The sequence below is a fragment of the Gallus gallus genome, chromosome 7, assembly GCF_016699485.2.
Source record: "Gallus gallus isolate bGalGal1 chromosome 7, bGalGal1.mat.broiler.GRCg7b, whole genome shotgun sequence".
Lineage (NCBI taxonomy): Eukaryota > Metazoa > Chordata > Aves > Galliformes > Phasianidae > Gallus > Gallus gallus.
The window spans coordinates 29,372,007-29,382,954 of NC_052538.1; the positions used below are offsets into that span (position 1 = coordinate 29,372,007).

A 10,948-nucleotide genomic window follows, 5' to 3' on the forward strand; every position below is an offset into this window, starting at 1 on the left:
AATCTTTCCAAATCCGGGGAGATGCCCTTTGTGCCCACAGTTTGACTTTCTACTCTACAAACTCCCATCAATGTAAAAAAAAACAACCCACAACTACTGCAACACATGGATTTTCTTCTGGATTAGACTCCACGGTCCAGTCTTTAAAACTGAGCCCAGCCAAGATTGTAAAGGTGCTTACAGATTTCTGCCCTGTGCCCCTGCCGTGCCCCTTGTCACCCCATGGGCAGCACCAGCAGCTGTGGGAGCTGTGGCACAGCCCTGCCCTGTCCTCAGGGCTGCAGGGAACCAAGGCTCTGACTGAGGAGAAAAGCGCCTCGTGGTGTGTGTGCAGATAGTAATGGCTAAAGCCTTTTCTTTTGAGGGCTCGCAGAGGAATACCTCGGTAAGGTACGCTTTTATAAGCATTAAACCATTTTTGGCACTCGTGATAATCACAAGATCCAAAAAACCGAAGGCAGAAAATTGTCTTTTTCTGGGAAAGAGCACTGTTAATATTGAAATCATTACAGCAGCCAACTGTGTGAAGGGCATCTTTATTCCCTTCTGGCATACCTGGACTACACCTCAGTCAACGCAGGATGCATCTCCATGCCTCTCTTTGTCTGACCAGCTCTGATGAACTCAATTGCCCATGTTCCTTCGGGCTGCACAGGGTAAGGATGTCTGACCAGGCTGGTCGCAGGTGGCCTCCTGTCTGTGTGACCCTTCAGCTGAAGAAATAACATCTGGAAATCAGAGTTGTAGTTGAGATAACATGGAGGGCTCAGCACTTTCAGTGAAAAGCCACAAGTGTGCATTGTTGCTTTGTTGGAGCCCCTGGCGTTTGTTCCACAGGGATGGGCTGTGCCCACTCCTTGGTGTGGCCGTTGGTCAAGTGTGGAAAGTTCATCCCTTTCCAAGAAGAGAGCCATCAAGGCAAGGCGGCCCCGGCACCAGCCCGGGGAGGCAGGGAAGGAGCAGGGGAGGACACAGGAGCGCTCCGGCATGCACGGGGAGTAAATTGGGGTGTTAAACAAAACCTCTGCTCTCAGCTGGCTGATGTTTCAAAGGAAAACATTTCAAACGCTGAGAGAGATTGTGCAGTTAGCCGGTGATGCAATTACATGGCTGTAAGCTGTAGAAACTCTTTCAATGTGGCACATATTAAACCTTTCAGAGGTAGTGCTTTGATTTTTAATTTTACGCTGTTGGCAGGCAATCAGGGTCTTTAATAGTATGGGGGCCAGAGGGAAAATGTTTCAAAACAGCAAGGATCTTATCATAGTGTGCAATTAATGAATAATTATTAAAAACCAGAAATAGCTGGGAGAGCAGGCAAGAGCTGGCAGTACAATTCTCTGGTTTCGGGCCTGTAATGAAATCTCGAGGGAGGGAAGCATGATATGCAGCTTCGTGCAATTAAAGCCGGGATATTTTCCCCCTAGTTGAAAGATCAGTGATCTTGAAAAAACATACCTGTCACTTAACTTTGTTTTCAGCTCATTTAGTTGTCGTTGGTAAAGTCTTTAACAAGGACGGTGATGTTCTTCAAGTTGAAGAGTTTTTTCCTGATGGGTAGGGATTCAGGTTTGGTTTCTGTTTGTGAGATGGTTGAAAAGAAGTGTGTCGGCATGGTGTGAATGTGCCGGCCATGGGAAGGGGCTGCAGTGATGCTGCAGGTGGGGAGGAAGGGCTTCATATGCAGATCCAGGACTGCGATGTGTGATGCTTTGCTGCAGGGAATGGCTTTCTCTGGGGTGCTCAGGACATATATTAGTGTTGGGAGTCTTCCTGCTTCAGCAGAGGTTGGTGTCACAAGGCGGTGGTGCTCTGGTGAGCCATGGGTCCCCCCATGCCGTGTGGCTGGGGCACGGTGCAGCAGCCCCTTAAACCAGGAACTAAGCCATACAGCGTGGCTGTGTGCCACCTCTGGTCGTGTGTTTCTAAGCCAAAGTGAACTTAGTTTTTGCATTTCCATTTGGTGAGCACAGGAACCTTCCCCCTGGCAGAGGGAGCAGCCTCCTGTTTCACTCATAGAGCTGCAGAAGCAGATAGGTGGTGTGTCACACTCGTGCCTTGTCACTGATGGCCATTACTCAGGCAGCGACTCGCACGCGAGCTTAAAGATGCATTTGCTGGAGCATCCTGTTCTGTTGAGTACCAAGCTGTGTTTTCTCACTGCTGTTTCATTATATATGAGCTAAACACAGAAAAAGTTATTTACAACTATCAGGCATTTCTACATGCAATATTAAGAGAGCTTTTTCCATTAGCTTCAAGAGAGAAGAGCTTGAACTTTATGTGTGTGTGGCTTTCTTCCTTGGCTGCTAACACCCCACATTCATGTACACAGTGCAAATCCCACATCCTCAGTTGTGAGCTGCTTGGATCTGCACCGAGCAGGGAAGAGAAGTCTGTTGGTTTCTTGGAAGGCTTTCTGGCTTGAGCGCACTTCTGTGTATTTATTTGGACACTTTGCCACAGAGCACAGCAGCATTAAAGAACTTCTCGAGCCGGCAGGTGCTCCAAGAAACCACCAGAGCTCCCAGACAGTGCACTGCAGAGCAGCAGCCTGCTGCCTGGGGCGGGGGGCACTGTGTGGTGGGGCGGTGCCCCACATCGGATCAACAGTCAGGACTCCAACTGAAGCTCTGTGCCGGGGCTCCCTGTGCCGCTGTTCTGTTTTCTGGCCCCAGGGTTTTTCTGTTTCCCTTTTCTCCTCTGCTGCCCACCTCGCTCAGATTCCAGCTCCGAGCTGTACTGGCTCACGAGAGGCTCTCAGTCCCCATCGCTGTCCCCATCTCCTGAGGTTTGCATGTTGCAGAGGTGCCTGCAGCTGTCGGGCTCATGGCAAAGTGCACTGCAAGGTGCACTCTGTGCTCCTGAGAACAGGCTGCTGATGCTCATTTGTTTCTGAAACAGGGCAGTGCTTTTTTCTCTCTTATTTCAATCTTCTTTCTTCTTTCTCTTTCTTTAAGGAAAAACATGGAGCTAATGCATGCACCCGTGCAGTTTGGCTCTGTCATTAACTTGCCGTTGCGATGGACCTGCTGTAAGGCAGTGCCAGCTCGGCAGTCTCTGAGGAGCTCTGGGGTAAAGTGCTCTTGATTTTGAGACTGTTGTTGCCAGCTTACGGTTTGATTTATCTCTCCTTTCCAGGTGTGGAACTGAAAGTAAGCTGTCAGTGTAAATCACTAACTCAAGTAGAGTGGGAGAGCAGCGCGCAGGCTGCATGTTTAAGTATCACTTAATGAGTAAAAAAAAAAAAGCCTTGTTCCATTTGCATGTACAGTGCAAATTTTTTCTCTGAAAATGTTGGAAGGGTCAAGTGTCCTTTGGAGTCCCTGCTGCTGCTCAGCTTGTTACGAGAGCCTCATGATGGTGCCATGGGGACCAGGGAGGGATGTGGGCCGCCCAAGGCCTGAGCCCTGCCTGCACAGGTGGAACTGCTGCCCTGCTGAGGGCCATCTGAGGTGCCGTGCGTACCAGAACGTGCTGTGAGGATGAAAGAAAGAACATTCTTTTGAGAAAACATCCAACTTTTGGGTGCCTGTCCTCCTTCTGCAGCTACCCGCGCTCCCATTATAAAGTGAAATATCTTGCTTTAGAAAAAGGAGCAAACAAGCAACAACACCGCCTTTTGATTTATTGGTGCGATCTTTTTTTGCAGAGGCCATCTCTAGCAGGCTTCTCTCTCTTGTTGCCGAAAACTTAGCATTGTACGTCAGATTGTCTTGCTCAGATCAATTTGCTAAATTTTCCTTTAGTTTCCAAGCAGTTCCTTTTGTCGAGGCTTCATTTTGCTCAGACTGGCAACTCGAGAGGTTTCCTGTAGCTTAGCGAGATTGCTTTTCAATTGGCACATTATTCAGTCATGAAATGTTTCTTTAGTATATGAGCAGCTGAGTGGGGTTTTATTACAAGTATGAGTCTGAGTGCAGAACAACCACTATTTTGGCCAAATAACGAATGTAAAATTAAGCAGAGCCTTCTTCGTACCCTGCGATGGCTTTCTATGCTGCGTGCTTGGGTTTAAGGACTTATCGAAAACCTCCTGTAGGGCGTAGTAATGTGATTGACTGCACATGGAATTTAAGCAGTAATGCAGCATATTGTAGAAACACGGCGAGTCAAGCAAGAAATGAAACCATTTTCCTATTATCAGAAGGTAAAAGCAAGTAATTTTAGACTTCGTGATCAGCTGCTAATTAAATCCATCTTGGGCTGCGGTCAGCACCTGACCCTGCGGTGGCACAGGTGCAATTCCTGTGCTGTGCAGCAGCCCTCTTAGATCTGGTTCTGCTCCATGCTGTTGCCTGTTGTTTACTGATGTACATGATTTTTTGTACCTAACTGGAATTAGTTTCCACCTCCACAGGTTTTTTTTTTTTTTCTTTCCAATAAAGTTAACTTGGGTAAATGGAAAGCAGTGGGGGAGAAATACCTGTTTCTGAAGATATCATGGCGTGTCACAGAGATGCTGCAGATGGAAGATTCTCCCTGCACGTTGAGTGTGTGGCACAGAATCAGGGCACCTTGTGTGTTCCAGCTGCATAAAGGGAAGAGGCTGAGGCTCCTACCTGTGCCCCGGGGTAGATCTCCTGCCTAGCTGTGCTGCATGGGTTTTGCCACCAGAAGTTGGCTGCCCAACGTGCCCAGGGACAGGCTGGCTTTGTAGAGGCAGCATCCATTGTAGAGGCTGCGAGCACCCAGGCCAGGATGTGTTTCCAGGGCTCAGGATGGAATACTGGGGCTTTATGTGCCTGCACTTTGGGAACAGCCGCTGTGAGTGGGGAACCCGAGGTGCCTGCTGTGCCTGCTGCTTCCAAAAGATAGTGGCCTCCCACCCTGAAGTCTCTCTTTCTCACAGCACAGTTTCTGGGCAAGAAAAACTTTCAAAGCTCTCCTACGGACTGCACTCTACCTCAGACCTTAAAGTAAATGGGTGCAGGTAACAGGTGGAACTTTGGCTGCTGCTCAGACGATGTTTGTTTATCATTTTCCTTCTGAAAAGGAATCTGTTCAGAGCAGAAAAACACTCGCTGTTGTCAGGAGGGGAAGGTGGTTGGAGTGCCCGCTCCCTGCGTGCAGATCTTGGTGCAGATTTGGAGAGCTGCATGTAATTTCTGTGGCAGTTTGCCTTGGTTTCTCTTCTCACTTGGGCTGCTGCACGTAAGCCCCAGTTGTGTTTGGTTATTAAAGCAGCTGGCAGTCCTCATCTTGCTACCATTTGTGCTTCAATAATTCCATTTTCATCACGATAGCTCCGATGCAAGTTCTCTTCATCTGAGGGCTTTTGGTACAGCAATCTGCCTTGGAGGTTGGTAGCACCACTCTCGTTTAGGAAGAGCTTTGCTGGATCCCCTTAAGGCGATTGGTTCCATATAATGCACGGCTCAGTTCCTGGCAGAGCTCGCGGCGCCGCGTGTATCTGCTGCGCTGCTGCTTTGTTTCTGTATTTGTATTCTGCAGCGGATTGTTCAATGATTCCTCCCGCTGAACTGCAGTAGATGAGCTGTTTAACGTTGCGATGGTTGCGTTTGTAATGTAAAAACAAAAAAGCTCTCAATTCCAAATTGTGTTTGCTAGTTAGAACGCTGAATTTAAATGAGATTTATATGGAAAATGTATTTTTCCATTGTTTTGCCACTGTAGAAGGAAAACGAGACTTCAGTCTTTCTAAGAGGAAATCAAAGCAGCCATGGCAAAAATTTGTTTTGCAAGGAAGAAGCATCAATAAAAACGCAGCCCGGTGCCTTCTACACATTTGTGTCCATATTAGCATTTTTAAAAAATATTTTCTCAGTACAGAAATAACCGTTTCCAACAAGCATGTCTTTTCTGGCAGCTGGAATGTTAACATTCTGAAAGATGAGCAATTTAAAGTATATTTATTGTACCACAGGATGTCTTTGGGTGGTGATTTTGTGTCTATTTCCACAGTATTCTTGATCGTCTTTCCCCTAAAGTAGCCCTGATTTAAATGCTGTGTTTCTACGGGGGAAGCACTGGAGCAAATGGAAACGAAGGCCTTTAAAGCTGGCACGGGATGTTGGAGCTGTTAGCGATACACCACACGAGGTGGACACCCAAGGAAGGGTGGGCACCCCATGTGGGTCACTGCCGCAAACGCCACGCTGCTATTTAGCATCAGTTGTGCTGATGTGGGCGCGGTGCACCCGCAGTTCTCCCATCACCAGTGCCCTTGCCGTTGGAATATTGAAACCAAGGAGCAAGATAAACTTGTATTTGAAATACAAAGCTCTGCATAAAGAAGAAATAACTGCCCCTTCGAGGCAGGAGCTGTGTGGGGAGGTGGTGCTGTTGCTGTGGAATGCTATGGTACTGTCCCCATCCTGATCTGTAAGTATTAACACGAACATGATTTCCACCAGTGGTGTGTGAGCAGTGAGCACGTGTCTTCTGAGCACACACTGCGACTTCAGGCACTGCTCGCATCCGAGCAGACAGCACCTCGGTCATGAGCCTTCCTGAGTGTTTGTAGCTCTTTGCTGCTGTTTGTGCTGCGAAATGACAGTATTTAACAATATTGGAGAATCACAACTTGACCTTGCTAAGAACTGAAGGTAATTGTGAGATATTTTAAATTGCCAAGAAGTAGAACTGTTAACACTTGTGTCCTGGCTAATTATATCTGTGTTCCCCTGACGACTTGAGCTGCTCATAGCCCATGTGGATGTCTGGGCGAGTCTGGAGGATTTACACCAGCACGCAGTCACCTGTGAGATCAGGTATCAAAAGCAGCTGCAGGAGGTTCACACTTGTGTGATGTTCTTCTCAGTGCACCTGACAGCTCCTGCTCTCAGTGGAAGCTTTTTGGGGATAAAAATAAATTCCCTGCATTGTCACCACTCGGCACATGGATATGCTACCGTTTTAAGGAAGGAAATGCCATTTACAGGAAGAATGCACGCATTGCCTTGGTATATGTGATCCGGAGAGACCATTTATGGTGTCTTCAGTTGGGAGAAAGACAACTCTGTTCTCAACAGCAACCTATTTATTGTAACTTTGCACTTTTATACCATTTATTGCACCAAAAGGCAGCTTGCTGGTTTGTCTGTGCCCTTCATTTCCTGCACCTTCTTGTGAGACAGCCCTGTCCTGATGTCCTGATACCAGCGAGTCACCCGTGAGCCCTGGGGTGAGCACAGTGAGCACAAGATGGCCCCAGGTCCCTCTGTAGGCTGCAGGAATCCCACAGGACCACAGGTTAACTCCCCAGCTGCATTTACAAAGCCGGCTGGTTGCGGGCCAGTGCCAACTCATTCCAAGAAGGGCAGAGCATTGTTTGCCAGAGCTGCTCCTCGGGTGTTTGGAGGTTTGTTTGCGGCCTCTGCTGCGCTCCCTGCATTCCCAGCACAGCTGGGGCAGGGGCTGGGCCTTATCACTGGGAGCTTGATGCTGGCTGTACCTTCTCAAAGCACCCCCTGTAGTCACTGCTGGAAGGGGATACTTGGTATGCTACCACCCTCCCTGGCAGAGAAGCACTTTTGAAAGGCAAATCTCCAATCTGCAAGTTGAGGATGGAGGGAGCAGAGTTGGTGAATAATTTGAGCTCATACAAAATGTATGTAGCAGTGCACGTATCGACTCGTTTCGGTGAATATCAAAATTTATTGTCCCTTGAACTAAATATTGACACAGACAAAGCAGTGTCAATATTTATCTCTCAGGTTAATACATTTTTATATTCACCTCAACATCCATCAATATGTGCTTACTTTTACTGTGATGTTTGTCCTTCAGCAGGGAAACTTGCATGTGTGTGAGCGAGGGAGGTTTATATTAATGTTCTTTTCCTCTTTTAATCTTCATCAGATGCTTTATCCTGCACATGGAATGCAGTACAGGCCCCGCTCAAGCAAATCCCTTATTGATGGTTGTGGCACTGGGCGCAGGGCTGAGCAATTGATTTCTGGGTGATGTGACCTGTCACTGACAGAAAGGGCAGCAGAGCCACCTTTGTTTTATAGCCTGCCTGCTCGGTGCTACTGCAATTGAGCCAGATCCGCTCACAGATGCTGAGAGGGAGTGCAGAGCGCGGGGCACAGGCTGACAGCCTGAGAGCTGCAGGGAATCACTGCCTACAGAAGGTTGCTCTAAGAGTGTGATGGGGGGCACCAGTGAGTGAGCCAGGCCCTCAGGTTCAACTTTTCTCAGGCCTGTATGTGGGGTAGTGTGTCTGGAATGGTATTGAATGGTATTTGGGGGTTTTCATTAATACCATGATCAATACAGCGCTGTATTTGGGCAGCACCTGGATGGGGCAGCCCCTGCTGCCACGTGGGCAGCTTTCTTGCTTTCCTTGCTGCAGGGATGAGGCAGAACTGTGGCAACGACAGTAACAGCTGTTTGTAGGCTGACATTTAAGTGGCAGTCGTAAGTAGACACGCAGCATATTGTGGCTGGCACGTCACATGCAGCCAACTGCAGCAGTGGGTGCGCAGGCAGCTGGGAGGCAGCGCTGCACGGAGCTGTGTTGGGGAGCATCTCAGCGAGTGCTGTGTAGTGCAGCTCAGGGCTAGGCGGTTTCTTAGGGCAGGCTGGAGCCACAGAAGAGGAATGGCTTTTGTCCCTGCTTACAATGAAAAGTAAGACTACCAAGTCCTGGTTAAAATAATGAACATACATAAATACATGCCCCAAACCCACCTCCTGAAAGTAACATTCTCAATTAGCAGCTGAGTCTCTGCTTTTTCTTCTCTGGAGTTTGGTGGTCACTGAGCTGCCAACCACCCCAAACACAGAGGTGAATGGTTGGATTTGCAGAGCTGCAGTTAGCAGAATCCCATAGAGAACAAGAGCTTTCTTTGTGCTTAGCAATGCATGGCAATGGTGAACTTACTAGCAAGGGATGGGCTCAGTATTCTCATCTCTTGGAAGCTGTTACCTGTGGTGGGAAGATGCTGTGACAAAGGTGTGGGGCATTCATGCTATGCTGCGCCTTTGAGTATAAAGGGGCCAAGTGTGTGAGTGTGACACAGGTGCTGAAACAACGAGCTCCCTGTGAACCAAGAGCCTGGCTGCACTGGAGTCATAACTCAGTAACCATATGCTTATATTCCACTGGCAGTTGCCATTTAAATGTCAGTTTACAAGCAGATGTTGAGAACCCTCCTTTGCACTATTAATTAAATTAGAGAAAACCAAAGTTTGAGGCTTAACTCTGCTTGAACCCGAGCAGTGTGTGTGGAGCAGCAGTGGGCGGGCAGTGCTGGGCCTCGTGGGCGGACGGGAGCAAGCAGGGGTGACCCCGTCAGCCTCGGGTAATGGCCCATGGCAGCCAGATGAAGGATGCTGCCGGCGTTTCCTAGTGACAGTATCTTTAGACAACTCCAAGGTCTGTGGGCTGGCTGGCAGTGGCCAGGGTAGAGGGAGAATGTGGGACTATAAACCTCTGTTACACAGATTTAAGCGCTCAGGTGCAGAACAGACAAAAAATATCTATCAGTTCAATAGAAGGACAAGGGAGGGTGTGGAAGGAAGCTCTCTATCCTACCAGACATCTGCATGCATTTAAAATCCTTCCCAGTGAAGTTCATAATGAATTTTATTCAGTCCCCTACGGCCCAGAGGAATGTTCTGAGCAATAAAAAGTATTGCTAAGGGAGAGATGGCTGCCAAGCTCCTATGCTGTGCCAGTGATGCTTATTTATTATTGGCACTTAGCGCTACGCTTATTTTACTACTTAAATGGTCCTTTGTCACATATTAAGAATTAATACTATAAGATGCACTTTTGGGAAGTTACAATAACAATTCCCAAACTTAAATTGTTGAATTCGTATGCTTTAAAAGAGACTTTGTCTTATTTTTGTTTTCAGACTAAACTATTAATTGAATGCGGCGTTTCCTGTCTTTGGCTTAGCTGTGTAAGTGAGTTTAGCCAAGCATCTTTTCATGTCTTCTTATTGTAGCTGTTGTTACACTGGAATATCAGCATCGCTATTACATGAATTATAAGCTCAAACACTTACTTACGGGTGGAGATGCTGTCACTTACGCAGTCACCAGATAACACCGGGGCTCCTGGGCTCTGCAGGCACGGTCTGGTGCCCTTCTGAAGATTAAATTGAGTGATTCAAATGTGTGCTGGAAATTTCAGGCACAAGGAGTGGAGGTCGTTTGAACACAACATTACTTTGTATATAAACATCACTCCAGGGAACAATTTCTGCTCTCACCTAACCTGTCACTTCAACACAAAGTCAGGAAAGTGGAAAAGAGTATGGATGTAGGAGTTGTTTTCACTTTAATAAGAAGGAGTGGAAGGGAAAGTTGAAGATGAGATGAAAAGAGTTTAATTCCTAATGCACAGCAACTTCTGGGGGAAAATGCACACGTACCGATACAAGATGCACTCTGATTTACATTCAAGTTGAGACAAAGTGGTTTAAGCACCTTCTGCTCATTACATTGCAAGACTAAAATCTATATACTGTGTATGAGTTCAACTTGATTGCAGCAGTAATTCAGTCAAAATATTTACTGTGCAAAGGTCTGAACATAAAGCTTTTCTTTCAGTACACTTGTGCTTACCTCTTCATGCTTGGAAGTATGAACAGCTGGAAAAAATAATGGGAATTTGTCAGCAAGTTTACTTACACGGTGCAGCTCGTTTGAAGCAATACATGTTTGTTATTTTTCCAGGTGTAAAAATCCACCATTACTTATTCCTGGCAAGGGATGAGGTTTTACAGACTTCTGCTTCCCAAAGCTGGAGCTTTGCCACACTGTGCAAGGGCACGAGCAGCTCATTTTTCACTTGCTGTACACACAGCAAAATATTGGATCTCCAGAACAAAAGCGTCTGAAGAATATAAGGGGGAAGCTCAGGCATTTGGCAGTTTGGACTAAAAAGAAAAGTCAATGAGAATGAATTCAGATACAAGTGAAAAATGAGACTTCCCAGCGCACCGTGTTTGAGTTTGCACGCACTGTT

General features: G+C 47.2%; 1 protein-coding gene across 4 annotated transcripts in view; it reads left to right on the forward strand.

Annotated features, from left to right (window-relative positions):
• The window catches only part of GPR39 (G protein-coupled receptor 39), a 66,433-nt gene that overhangs the window by 51,315 nt on the left and 4,170 nt on the right, over nt 1-10,948 (forward strand).